We start from the raw sequence: 14150 nt of genomic DNA, 5'->3' as shown, positions 1-14150 counted from the left end.
GCATATCCTCTTTCACACACCAACCTCGTTCGTGCTTAGACCATTTCACTCCTGAAGTTTTTGCTCGTTATCTTGTGTGTGTCCTGCTACAATTTTGTTTTCTGTTCCAGTAACAAAGCCGCTCGTGTTAAAGAATTCGAAAAATAAACCACCTTCTTTTATACCTTGTTTATATACCTATCATTTAAAGTTACATCAAGATCGTCTACATGTCCATTTTATTAGGTCTATAAAGCGGGGACGTTATTACAAAATAATAATCATAACTGATTGGATCAACAAGTAAGCAATTTTCAATGACATATTGGTTTTCGACAGCTTTGTTCGTTATTATCTATATGAGACTGACCTCTGATATGGTATTTGTACATGAAATCCCTTGTCAAAATGGAGAAAACCTTCAATATTTCATATCTGCTCTTTTATACTAACATGTGACTCCTTCATATTCCTATCTTGTAGTCACTTGTTGTGTACAGGTTAGTAACATTAGCCGGCTGGAGCTGATGGTAGCTGTGTGGGTCCTTAAAATTTGTATATCCTCTTTCACACACCAAAATCTTTCGATTGGGTTCATGCTTAGACCACTTCGCTCGTGGAGTTGGAGGTTCTTCCGAATTGAATGCTGGAAAGCTGCCGTGTTAGTAGGGGGAAAAGTGTGCCTAGGAAGCTTTGTAATATTCCTCCCTTGTTATACCTGATATGGCTTACACCAGGAAGAACGTGTTTCCTTCTCCATACGGGCGAATAAGAAATCTGTAATCTTGATCATTGTGTCCGGATTGAGTTTTTGTTGGATGAAGACTAACTAACTTGCACAATTCTTCTTCTTTTTGAAGAATCTTGAAGACTGCCATTTATTCATTGCTGATAATAGCTGAGGTCGTGTCACACCCTTTAGCATCATGAAAAAAGTGAAAGTAATCTTTTAATGACGCTAAAGTTTCTTTAAATTAAATAATTTCGTAGCATTTCCTTTCCGTTGAGCTTGCATTGGTTTCAAAAGAATCTGCAGCTGCTCATGAAGTTCTCTAGTAAGATTGAACTGAATCAGACCCATCAACAGCTAGATATTTCCCGTTTGTAGTTTCTTCCATTATTCTTGTTTATATACAGCTACTTTTACTCTTACGAAAACTGTTTCTATCATTCGATGCTGTCTAGTATTGATCTCCAAGTTTCTCAAGAACTTTGATTGAATTGTCGTGGCTTCAATGGCAGATTTAATTTGGATCGTTGCAGATATTTTTCGAAAGCTCATTTCTTGCCTTCCGCACTTTCCGTGTCTAAGTGTAATTTAAATTCATAAAATACAAGTCGAAGATAGCGCTTAACATAATTTATAAACGTACTTAACGCAGATTTGACTTGTCATTTTTAGTCCACGCCACTGCGTGCAGAAGGACTCTTCCTTCTACGTGTGGGTTTTAAGACACAACACAACAGAGACTCTGCAATATTCACCGCATTCGAACTTATATACATGCGCATTGAGATATTTTCACACAAGAAAGGGGGCATTAACTCAACGTGTCGCTCAGATGATAAAGTGTTTCCATCAAGTCCTGTAGATCTTCTTTTATCGTATCAGTATTAGGGAATGAAGGATTAATCTTTCTAACGTTGGATTCTGACGTTGAGTTACTCCCCACGAAAATTTCGTGGTCTTCTTTAAGCACTCTTGGATAATCATATGAGTTGGACCTTCGTTTAAGAAGTTCTCTTTTTTTGCGAATTGTGAATGTAATTGAGTTTTTAATTTCTTTTAATCCTCTGATACAGTGTTGTCCTGGTATAAGCCATATCAGATATAACAAGGAAATAGTTACAAAGATTCAATATGGCCACTTTTCAAATTTCTAACACAGCAGCTGTGCAGCATTCAATTCGGAAGTACCTCGAACTTCAGGAGTGAAATGTTCAAAGCATAAACCCAATCGAACGAGGTTGGTGTGTGAAAGAGGATATGCGAATTCCAGTACCCACACAATTAAAATCAGCTCCACCCAGATAAGCTTACTTACCTGTAGATAAAAAGTGACTGAAAGGTAGGATTATTAACGAGCAACATGTTAGTGTAAAAGAGCCGATATGAAGTATTCAGGGTTTTGTGTATTCTGCCAAGGAGTTCATGAAGAAATGGCAGAATGGAAGATGAACTGAAATAGATGATTAGGAGCAACAAGAGTAGAAAATCAACATGTCATTGACAACGGCTTAATTCTTGAACCAATCAGTTATGATTATTATTTTGTGTAGACGTCACCGCCTTATAGATCTAACAAAATGGACATGAAGCTGATCTTGATGTAACTTTAAATGAAAGTATAAAAACATGGTATAAAACATGGTGGTTTATTGTTCTGTTTACATTTTTTGGAATTCATTAACACGAGCAGCTTATATGCCGACTTATGTCCTTATTAACTTTCCACATCTTGGAGCAGAAACCCTGAAATTTCTTTTTTAGTAATATTGTTCGAGTACTTGCTCGTCTCGGTGCCCAAAGAAAGTAATAGATACTGCTATTAGCTTCCGATTACGTTGAAAGTTAAACTTGCGTCTATAAAAAAATATCGAGGGGTCTATTGAACCTTGACTCTCTTCATCAAGATTCTATATTGATGAGGTGATGCGGTGATTAAAGAAAAAATTTTAGGAAGGTCGTGGATGTTCGATTTTTAATTACTCGTAGAATTCTTCATGAGACGTTGCTGATTCTTTTAAGGCCACATGGAAGCAAAACCAAAAGGAAACGCTATGAAAACATTAAATTTAAAGAATCTTGAGCTTCATTAAAAGAGTACTTCATTAAAAAAGAAATGGTCTAAGGATGAACCCAATTGAATGATCTATGTGTTTGAAAGAGAATATACGAATTCTAGGACCCACACAGCTAAAATCGGCTCCAGCTGGATAAGCTTACTTACCTGCAGATAAAAAGTGATTGCTAGATAGGATTGCGAACGAGTAACAAGTGAGTGTAAAACAGCCAATATGAAGTATTGAAGGTTTTTTGCATTCTCCCAAGGGAGTTCATTTACAAATTGAAGATCGGAAGAAAATCTGATTTAGATGACGTCGAACAACAACTGTAGAAAACCAATATGTCATTGACAACGGCTCAATTGTTGATCCAATCAATTATAATTATTATTTCGTAATAACGTCCCAGCCTTATAGACGTAACAAAATGGACACGAAGACGATCTTGTTGAAACTTTAAAAGACGGTGTAAGGAAAAGGTATAAAACGTGAAGGTGGTTTATTATTCTGTTTACATATTTTGGAATCTTTTAACACTAGCTGCCTTGGTACCCCAAGAGAAACTTTACATGAAGGTGTAAGTACAAGGTATAAAACTTGAAGGTGGTCTATTATTCTGTTTACATATTTTAGAATCTTTTAACACCAGCTGCCTTGGTAGCCGAAGAGAACACGAAACCGTAGCAGGACACATTTAAGGTAACGACCATAAACTAGTTCAGTTAGATATCACATTCGCGTACAACAGTATCGCGTATTCAATTGTACGTCTATAACTATTGATTATTGTTTGATAGTTTATATGTTAAGATGTTCAACAGCAAATGATTGATACCAAGGATTCTGCCATCTGCCAGAACACTTAAGATTATGTAACTGCCGTTTAGTTTTCGAATCTCCTAAAGGGAAGTAAAGTTTAACACTCTTAATAAAGGACGAAGTTTTGGATATTCCGTACATGCAAAGACTCTATGTACATTTTTATCCAGGCTGGGTCGTAAGAATGAAACCTCTACTATACGAACATCGCAGTTTTTTTTCAACTTATTGCCCTAGGATTAATACGACGTAAGTATAACAAATACTTACTGCTCAGCACCTTGTTCCTTTGCGACTGTACCAACCTACTTTTCAGACAGAAGCCCGCGAAGCTTAACAATTTTCTGTAACAGTTATACTAGACTTTTGGTCGTAAGCTTGTAAAGGATACGCCTGCAGGTAATTCCTTTCTTGGGAATAATGTCCGAGAACTTGATCGTCTCGCTGCCCAAAGAAAGTAATAGACTCTGCTATTAACTTTTGATTAGCCTGAAAGTTAAACTTGCGTCTATAAAAAATTTCGTGGCGTCTGTTGCAACCTTGACTCACTTCATCAACATGCTATAGGCCTATTGATAACGCTACGTATCTATAAACCTATAGAGGCTATAGAAACTTTAAAGTCTTTCTGGCTAGCACAGTTCATCTTGACTGCCATATCGCACACTGTTATTAAGCTTACTGGAGGATTTGAATTTCTCGATTTTCTAAACGGTTTCTCACCGGTGAACAAAGTTCTGGTAAACTTCCCCTCTATAGCAAATTAGTGCAAGACTTTATTAGCTTATTGAAACCTTTCATACCTGAGACAGAATAATCAACAAAATGTATTACTGCTGATGCGAACAGACCTTGCGTGTCCTGTCCATTGAATCAATGGTTTCTTCTCAAGAGCTGAAATCTACTCCACAAAATCTACCTGATTAATCGCCAGCAGTTGAGGCTTACGAAGTGTACTTATCTCCAAAACTGAACCAGACCTGGCTTTTGACCAGAGCGTGGTATGTATTTGGCCTCGTATTTATGCGAGCATATTCATGGCCGTTGACCAGAGCCATTCTAGATCACCAAGTAATTCCTTTACTAAAATAGAGGCACCAGATCCTCCGTAGAATTCCGCCTAGATGAACGCATCAAATAGCGGAATATCATGCCAAAGTGGCTAGAGTACATTCCTTGCATACTCCAGCTAAGTGCCGTTAAGATTGGCATGAAGAAAGTCGAAACACACTGATATGTGCATAGAAATATACTTTCGATTGTTTTCAGAGAACATTGTATTACCGAATTACAGATACATTCAGATATTTTACTGAGAAGAGATGTAGAGATACATGTTGTTCACTCATCAAAACGAATGTAAGCATTTAGCATGCAATACAACCAACAAGACAGTAATATTTTATAAGAGGCGTACTCAGATTAGGATTTTTCACTTGAAACACATGCTGTAATAGATTAAATATCTGTTGAAAAATTACTTTCATATGGCATATCTACAAGGCTGCCGACTGTGGCTTTCTGCACAAATAATGGTATTAATAATTGTAGATATCAGGATGCATTTATATAATAAGATTATTACAGTAGATTTCGAGATCCGCTATGATACTTGCATTAGAACGAGTGGAGTCAGTTTGCATGCAGTACAACCGACGAGAGTGGGCGAGTTGAAATGGGAAATGTACTGCAGCTCATATTGTTCTTGGGACATGAAAATTCGAAATATTCGAGTTTAAACCTAGTGACGTGCGGAACAAGAAGTTTTTAGGTGAGAGAGAATGAATATCACGGTGAGCTCATACGGTATACTAAAGAGAAGGCGCTTTAAAATGTTGGACAAGTTGTTGGGTCATTTGTGATAGAATAGGCAACCCCGAGCTTGTAAAGCTTTTTGTAATATGAATCCACAACGAAAAAAAATCGACATAAAATGAGAACATTAGCAGAGATGTCACTTGAATTGAATGTAATAATATTCTACAATGTCTGAAAAGAGATATTAACAAGAGATTAACGATCTCTAATTGATGCTGTGATTAAAGAAAAAAATTGAGGTTGGAGGGGAATGTTCGATTTTTAATTAGTGGTTTATAGTGCAACAGGCGTGCCAATAATTCGAGCGTTCTATTTCGAGGTGTCCGGTAAGGCTGAACGGCTTATGCCGGCCTATGTCCTACTCCTTTTTATAAGGCGAGCATATTACAGACGAGTAGCTTTGGGAACGAACAGCGCTTTGTTTTAGGTGGGCCCTTGGGATTGAAAAATATTGTGGTACCTATTGTAAAAAACATGAGTATTAATTTATCATTAATAATCAAGTAATTGCTTTGCTTCCCGTTTATATGCAACTACATTAGCTTTTAAGATTTCTTCCCGTTGAAGATATCTACTTAGGTCTCATAACGCTCTCACCTTTTTCTTAATTGTTAGCTTATAGAAACGGTTTAATCCAAAGAGTCGTGTTCTTACGAATTTATTATTTAAAGATAGCCTCCTATGTGTTAAACACTCGAGGCTATTAAATATGCGTTTAATTAGCGTCCTTGCTGCACACTAGGACTTACATACAGAACTGTGTAGGATTCACTATGTTCTGGTCTATCATTAATAATATTTTCCAGATTGTAACCTGTAAAATTGGCTTTGGAACCCAATATATTCTAACCTCCAAAGTAGCCTTGCTTAGGGCCTGAGACCGGTTATCTAAACGATGAGACAAATAAAGAATCGTTTTTGAGTTCTTTTGTGATCTTCTCTTACATGGGTAGGTGGAAAACATTTACGGTATAGTCAGCCCTGTGTACTAATACTAAATATTCTACTGATCAGCATACTGTAAATAACTGCAAAAAAAAAAAAAAAGTGACCATAGCACACGCGTTATGACAATAGATCAGCCATTATACAGGAAAGGTGTTCAAATTGTAACTCAGCTGAAGAAATTTCTGAACAGTCCAAAGTTGTACCGCCAATAGGAGGATTGCAGTAAAGTAATTTCTAAGCGCGAATGGATACGTTATGTCAGGAAATGGTATAGGAGAACTTTGGTGTATCCTGTACTATGACAACTTTAGTGAAAATGCTACTCAAGATCATTGAGAACTCACTTCTAGACTTTATTCCTTGACCTCTACATGTGGTTATGGGATCATTTAGAACCCTCGGAGGAAATCACAAAATCTAGGATCTGCGATCTTATTGAACAATGTCTGGATGACAAAATCAATATGCAACATTTAAAGAAATTAAACTGCATGTCAAAAACCATATTACGAAATCTCAAAATTAAAACGGTGAATTATTTCGAACCGTAAATTTGCCTGTAGTATATAGAGAAGGTCATAATCTTATTGCAATTAATCCAAAGGGTCTATATTGTACGGGGGACTAGAAACATCATTTGTAGGCATTTTAAATTATTGCTTCCCTTTTCTCACGCAGCTGGTCATCTTTTTTATGAAAAAATTGCACATCACTATACTCAACAGTAGGAAGCCCAGGAGGAAACAGACGATTACAAGAAATTAACTATTCAAAGAACATTTTCAATTCCCAGAAAAAGAGGCCTTCTTGATCGAAGCTCCAAGTGATATTATTATCGAACAGTGCTGAAAGAAGGCCACAAAATTTTCTGGGGGATTAACTCAACGTGACAAACAACGTTAGCAAGATAAATCCTTCATTCCCAATACTGTTACGATAAAAGATGTTCTACAGTACTTTTGAAGGAAACAGTTTATCATCTGAGCGGCACGTTGAACTAATGGCACCCTCCTTGTGTGAAAATATCTCAATGCAAGAATGTCATTTCGACTGCGCTGCTTATACCATTCTCTGTAGTACTAAGTTTTAAAACCCACACGTAGAAGGAAGAGTTCTTCTACACGCAATGGTGTGGACTAAAAATGGCAACCCAAATCTGCGTTAAGTACGTATATAAATAATGTTAAGCACTGTTTACACCTGATATTTTCTTCATTTAAATTACAATTAGACACGGAAAGTGCCGGAAGACAAAATTGAGCTTTCGGGAAATATCTGCAACCATACAATTTTAATATGTCATTGAAGCCACGACAATTCAATGAAAGATCTTGAGAAACTTGGAGATCAATACTAGACGCTATCAAATGATACAAACAGTATTCGTAAGAGTAAAGGTAGTTGTATATAAACAAGAATAATGGAAGAAACTAGAAACGGGAAATATGTAGCTGTTGATGGGTCTGATTCAGATCTAAGAATCTTACTAGAGAACTTCATGAGCAGCTGCAGATTCTTTTGAAACCAATACAAGCTCAACTGAAACGAAATGCTACGAAATTATTAAATTTAAAGAAACTTTAGCGTCATTAAAAGATTGCTTTCACTTTTTTCATGATGCAACAGGGTGTGACACGACCTCAGCTATTCTCAGCAATGAATAAATGGCAGTCTTCAAGATTCTTCAAAAAAAGAAGAATTGTGCTAGTTAGTTATTCAACCAACCAAAAAAATCCGGACACAATGATCAAGATTACACATTTCTTATTCGCCCGTATGGAGAAGGAAACATGTCCTCCCTGGTATAAGCCATATCAGGTATAACAATGGAGGAATATTACAAACCTTCCATATGCACAGTTTTTCCCCTACTAACACAGCAGTTTTTTTGCATTCATTCGGAAGTACCTCCAACTCTACGAGCGAAGTGGTCTAAGCATGAACCCAATCGAAAGAGTTTGATGTGTGAAAGAGGATATGCAAATTTTAAGGACCCACACAGTTACCATCAGCTCCAGCCGGCTAATGTTACTAACCTGTACATAACAAGTGACTACAAGATAGGAATGTGAACGAGTCACATGTTAGTATAAAAGAGCAGATATGAAATATTGAATGTTTTCTCCATTTTGCCAAGGGACTTCAAGTACAAATACCAGATCAGAGGTCAGTCTTATAGAGATAATGACGAACAAAGCTGTTGAAAACCAATATGTCATTGAAACTTGCTTAGTTGTTGATCCAATCAGTTATGATTATTATTTTGAAATAACGTCCCCGCTTTATAGAACTAAAAAAATGGACATGTAGACGATCTTGATGTAACTTTAAATGAAGGTATATAAACAAGGTATGAAAGAAGGTGGTTTATTGTTCTGTTTACTTTTTTTCAAATTCTTTAACACGTGCGGCTTTGATACTGGAACAGAAAACAAAATTGTACCAGGACACACACAAGATAACGAGCAAAAACTTCAGGAGTGAAATGATCTAAGCATGAACGAGGTTGGTGTGTGAAAGAGGATATGCGAATTCCAGGACAAAAACAGCTACCATCAGTTCCAGCCGGATAAGCTTACTTACCTGTAGATAAAAAAGTGACTGAAAGATAGGTTTATGAACGAGTCACAATTTAGTGTAAAAGAGCCGATATGAAGTATTCAAAATTTTGTGTATTTATTTATTTATTTATTTTATTTATTTATTTAACGGCAGAGTTAAGGCTATGTTTGCTTTTTCTTACACTCAACCAACTCAAATGTATACAAGATATACATACTACAATTGTAGTCAAATCCATAAAAAATACAATTACTACATTAATGCATATATACCTACACACATATATACTGCGAAGATAGTTCATGTAGAAATGGCAGAATGGAAAACAATCTGATATAGATGATTAGGAACAGCAGCTGTAGAAAATCTACATGTCATTGACAACGGCATAATTCTTGCTCCAATCAGTTATGATTATTATTTTGTGTAAAGTCATCGGCTTATAGACTTAACAAATTGGACATGAAGATGATCTTGATGTAACTTTAAATGAAGGTATAAAAACAAGGTGTAAAACAAGGTGGTTTATTGTTCTGTTTACATTTATTCGAATTCTTTAACACGAGCAGCATATATGCCTGCTTATGTTCTTACTCACTTTCCACATCAGGAGCAGAAGCCCTGAATTTTCTCCCTTAGTAATAGTGTTCGAGTACTTGCTCGGTAAGTTAAACTTGCGTCTATAAAAAATTTCGAGGGTCTTTTCCAACCTTGACTCACTTCATCAAGATTCTATTTTGATAACACTACTTATCTTTCCCAATAATCTTCGGACTATAGATCCTTAAAGTCTTTCTGACTCGCACGGTTCATCTTGCACTACACACTGCTATATCGCACACTTTTTTAATCTTATTGGAGGATTTCAATTTCTCGATCTTCTAAACGCAAATCACCGGTGAGTAAAGTTCTGGTAAGCTTCCCCTCGGTAGCAGATTAGTGCACCGACTGTATTAGCTTCTTGGCACCTTTCATATCTCAGACGGAATGATCAACAAGAAGTATTTCTGTAATTTTATTTATTAATTCAACACCACCTCATCTCGCTGACGTGAATATAGATTGCTTGTCTTGTGCATAGACCCAAAGGTATCTTCTCAAGACCAGAAATCTACTCCACAAATTGTACCCGATTAATCGCCAGCAGTTAAGGTTTACCAAGTGTAGTCATCTCTAACACTGAACCAGACTCTCATTTGGCCTGGTATGTATCCGAGCATATTCATGGCCGTTGACCAGAGCCGTCGTAGATCATCAAGTAAATTCCTTTACAAAATAGAAGCACCTAATCGTCTGTAGAATTCTGCATTGGTAGTCGATGCATGTAGCGAAATATCATGGCAAACTGCCTAGAGTACATTCCTTCCACAGTCCTGCAAAGAGCCGTTAATATTGGCAAAAAGAGAGATGAAACTTACAGATATATGTTTGGATCTATACTTCAGACTGCTTTCAGAGAACATTGTATTACCAAGTTACAGAAACATTCAGATCTTTAATTAAGAGGAGATGTCGAGACACTTGTTGTTCTGTTATCAAAACGAATGCTAGCAGTTATCATGCACTACAACCAACCAGACAGTGATATTTGATAACACTAGTTAACAAATTTAAACTTTATGTTTGTTACATGAGAAAAATCACCTGATCTTAATGGAACTTTTTGCGCTGAATTCGAATATGCACTCGGTTTCACTGCATCACGTACAATTTTCCCGTAACAGAGGGATTTTCGGGAAATTCTCTCAAAAATTTCCCTTTTTCAGATATTTTATTCCCCTAGCTCCTGTCCCCTTAGATATAGTAACATAGAAATTATACCTAAGTATACATTGATCTACATTTAATAAACCCTAAAAGTTTCGTAAAAATCGCTTTGTTCTTTCTAGAGAAATTAATATATTTGTATGTATACTGTGTGCACCTGATAGTAATGCTTTCAGATCTCTTGAGTTGGGGAAAAACTATTTGCTTTATTACTACAAACACAGACATAAAAATTAATATTAACAATATTCAACAACACACTTGTATTGCTCTCTGTAAATTAAAACGTGTATAAAAATAGAATGTACTTCCAACGTATATTTGTTTTAAACGTACAGTATAAGTATATCTTAATACATATATATACAATTCTCCAAAGTAGTTGGTATTTTATTAGGAGTGCAGTGCGGTTACACGAAGTACCAATGTTTTTTATGTTTATGGGATAGCCGAACTGATGACAAGCATTATGAAGTGAAGGAATGGGAACCTAGAGTGAATTACGTACCTGGAGAATGCAACTTCAAATACGCTCCTTAGGTAGATCCTAATAAGATATTAAGTCCATTCTTTAAGGTGAAAGGAGTGTTTGGAAAATGCAAAGGACTGTTTGGACGTTGAAATTTAATTACTTACATATGTAGGAATAAAATCAAAGAAAGCTGCAGTCTTCAAATGCTACATGTTACAAACGAAATGTGAGTGCATTGAGTAGGGTGAAATATGTCATTAGTACATAAATCAGACTCTTGCTGATTCTTAGTGACTAAAGTATTTTAGAATAAAATCATAGAATGGATATTGACGTTAATTATCACATATGCTACATTGAAAATTCAGTGTATTCACTAAAGCCAAAATTGTGTGCTTGTTAGCTAATGCGTTTTATTGGCGATCGTTAGTTGAAGGTATAATTAAGAATAAGTAAAAAACAATATTTTTCATATAATTATTGTTAAAAATTGAAACCACACACTAGGGTGAAAGGGGCTTTTTCAAGATCAAACAGAGCTGGTCGTTAGTTACTGATAAATTTAAGAATAATATGACGGAATGAAATTCTCATTATTAGTCAGGTATTTTAAATTAAAAAGTCACTCTATTCAGTAGAGCCAAGAGAATGATAGTAAGCTGAAGTAGACTCTTGCTGATTGTTATTACAGAAATATTCAAGAATAAAATTAAACAACCGTATTGTCGTAATTTGTCATATATTTACAGTTAGAGTTATTCGAGTAAATATGGCGAAGGTGTGTTTACTAGTTGATGTATTTACACAGTTGCTGATCGCTAGTTAATGGCATATTTTGAATAAAATAAAAGAACTTAAATGTCTTAAATGGTCAGGTATGTACAATTGTAAAGTATATTTATTACGCACGTCGAAGACAAATGTTTGAATAGGAAGCCGACTCTTGCTGATCGTTAGTTAGTAATATTATTATGAATAAACGAAAGAGCGGAATTGGCGTCAATTCTCAGTTAGCAACAATTAAGAAGTGAGAACAATCAGTTGGGCGAAAGAGGTACTGCTGTCTTTTGCTGATTTTGTGTCTCACATATTTAAGAACAAAATTAAAGAACATAATGGTCTTTAATTGTCTAATGTTTCACTTGAAAATATCTCAAATGTAAAAATTTTCGTCTTTCATTTTTCCGTAAATATGTCAGTTACTAAGGAGCAGGAAGAGTTCATTTGAGATAACAAATCAGTAAATGAATAATCATGCCTGTTATCTCCTTCTAAAATCTCTTTTCGACCTATTGAATACATTCCCTTTCTATTGTTAATATTAGGTTATTTAGACAATTACGGTCTTCCATTTTAATTTTAAATATGTCTTTAACTAATGATCAGCAAGTGGTTGCCTCATATTCTAAGCATTCCTTCGCCCATTTTGGATTGTTGGACTAAATTTTCAATTGTAAATTTCTCATAATTTCCGACAATTTCTTTCTTTCAGTTTCTTCTTAGGTATTCTTTCTTGTAGGAACCGAAATCAATCCGCACCAGCTTGCTGGTACTTCTTTCGCCCTATTAAATTGACTCACATTTGTGATGTAAATAAGCTGTAACTTACGATAATTCCGTTCTTTCAATTCATTTTAAAGTATTTTGGCAGCTAATGATCAGCAAAAGGCTACTTTGTAATATATTTAGTATAGCTATTTGTTTCCTTTGAGTAAGTTGAATCGAGAGCTTGGAAGATAAAGCTGTCCCTTGTTAATTGTTAGTTACTAATAAATTTAAGAATTGAATGAAATTACGGAATTGTCGTAATGTCTTTGATATTTGCTTTTGAAATATGGGTCTATTACTTTTGGCAAATGGAGTGTTTTGAAGCTGAAGTAAACTCTTGCTGATCGGTAGTTGCCAACATATTTAAGAAGGAAATGAAATAAAATTGTCGCAAATAATCAGATATTTACTATTGAAGATTGATATCAATTATTATGGCGAATGGACTATTTCATTGATAAAGCAGAATCTTGCTAATGGTCACTTACCGAAATATCAAAGAAAAATGAAAAAGAAAGTCGGACAGATATTTTCAATTCACAAGTAAATCTTGTCAGTAAGAACGAAAGAAATATTTGAAAGATTAAGCAAATTCATTCTGATCATTAGTTCCTGCTATATTAAAGTATAAATTATGCAAGGAAGCAGTCGTAAATAATCGGATATTCAGTACGGGAAATTAAGAGATGGCCGGATGAAATAATTTATCACTATCATTAGTTATTGACTTATTCGTGTTCAAGTTATAAAAAGAAATGTTCTTAATTTATCTGCAATTTACAATTGAAACGTAAGTCCATCGCGTACAACGATGAAGGGTTTCTAATATGAAGCATACTCTCACTGAACATTACTTAGTGACGTCTTTAAAACAAAATCAATGAACGGGATAGTTGCGAATTGTCAGATATTTACAATTGAAAGTTAATATATTGAGTACGGAGTAAAGCGAGTTTAAAATATGAAGGACAGTCTTGCATATCATTACTTACTGATAAACTAAAAAGAATGAATACTAAAATTTTCAATTATTTATAATTGAAATGGGGTGATTTATAGGTATAACAAACTCTTGTTAATTGTGTAAGTGACATATTTAAAATTAAAATGATAGAATGCAGTTTTCGTAAATTGTGAAATATTTGGAATTAAAAAGGGAGTCCAGTTAGCAGCGCGAAAGAGAATATAAGTTAAGGTAGACTTTTGCTGATCGTGTGTTACTGACATTTATACGAATAAATTGGAAAATGAAATTGTCTAAAATGGTCACATACATACAATTGTAATGAGGGCAGTTCGGCGAAAGGAGTCTTTTGTGTACTAAGCAGACTTTTATTGATGATTAATTCTTAGCATATTTAAGAATTAAATGATAGAAGACAATTGCCTTAAATTGTCAGATATTTACAGTTAATAGTTAGTGCATTCGAAAGGGGGAGAATTGCGTGGA

The sequence above is a fragment of the Thermobia domestica genome, chromosome 11, assembly GCF_964235325.1.
Source record: "Thermobia domestica chromosome 11, izTheDome1.hap1.1, whole genome shotgun sequence".
NCBI classification, from domain to species: Eukaryota; Metazoa; Arthropoda; class Insecta; order Zygentoma; family Lepismatidae; genus Thermobia; species Thermobia domestica.
The sequence above is the reverse complement of the archived record's forward strand: the minus strand, read 5'-3'. Positions refer to the sequence as shown.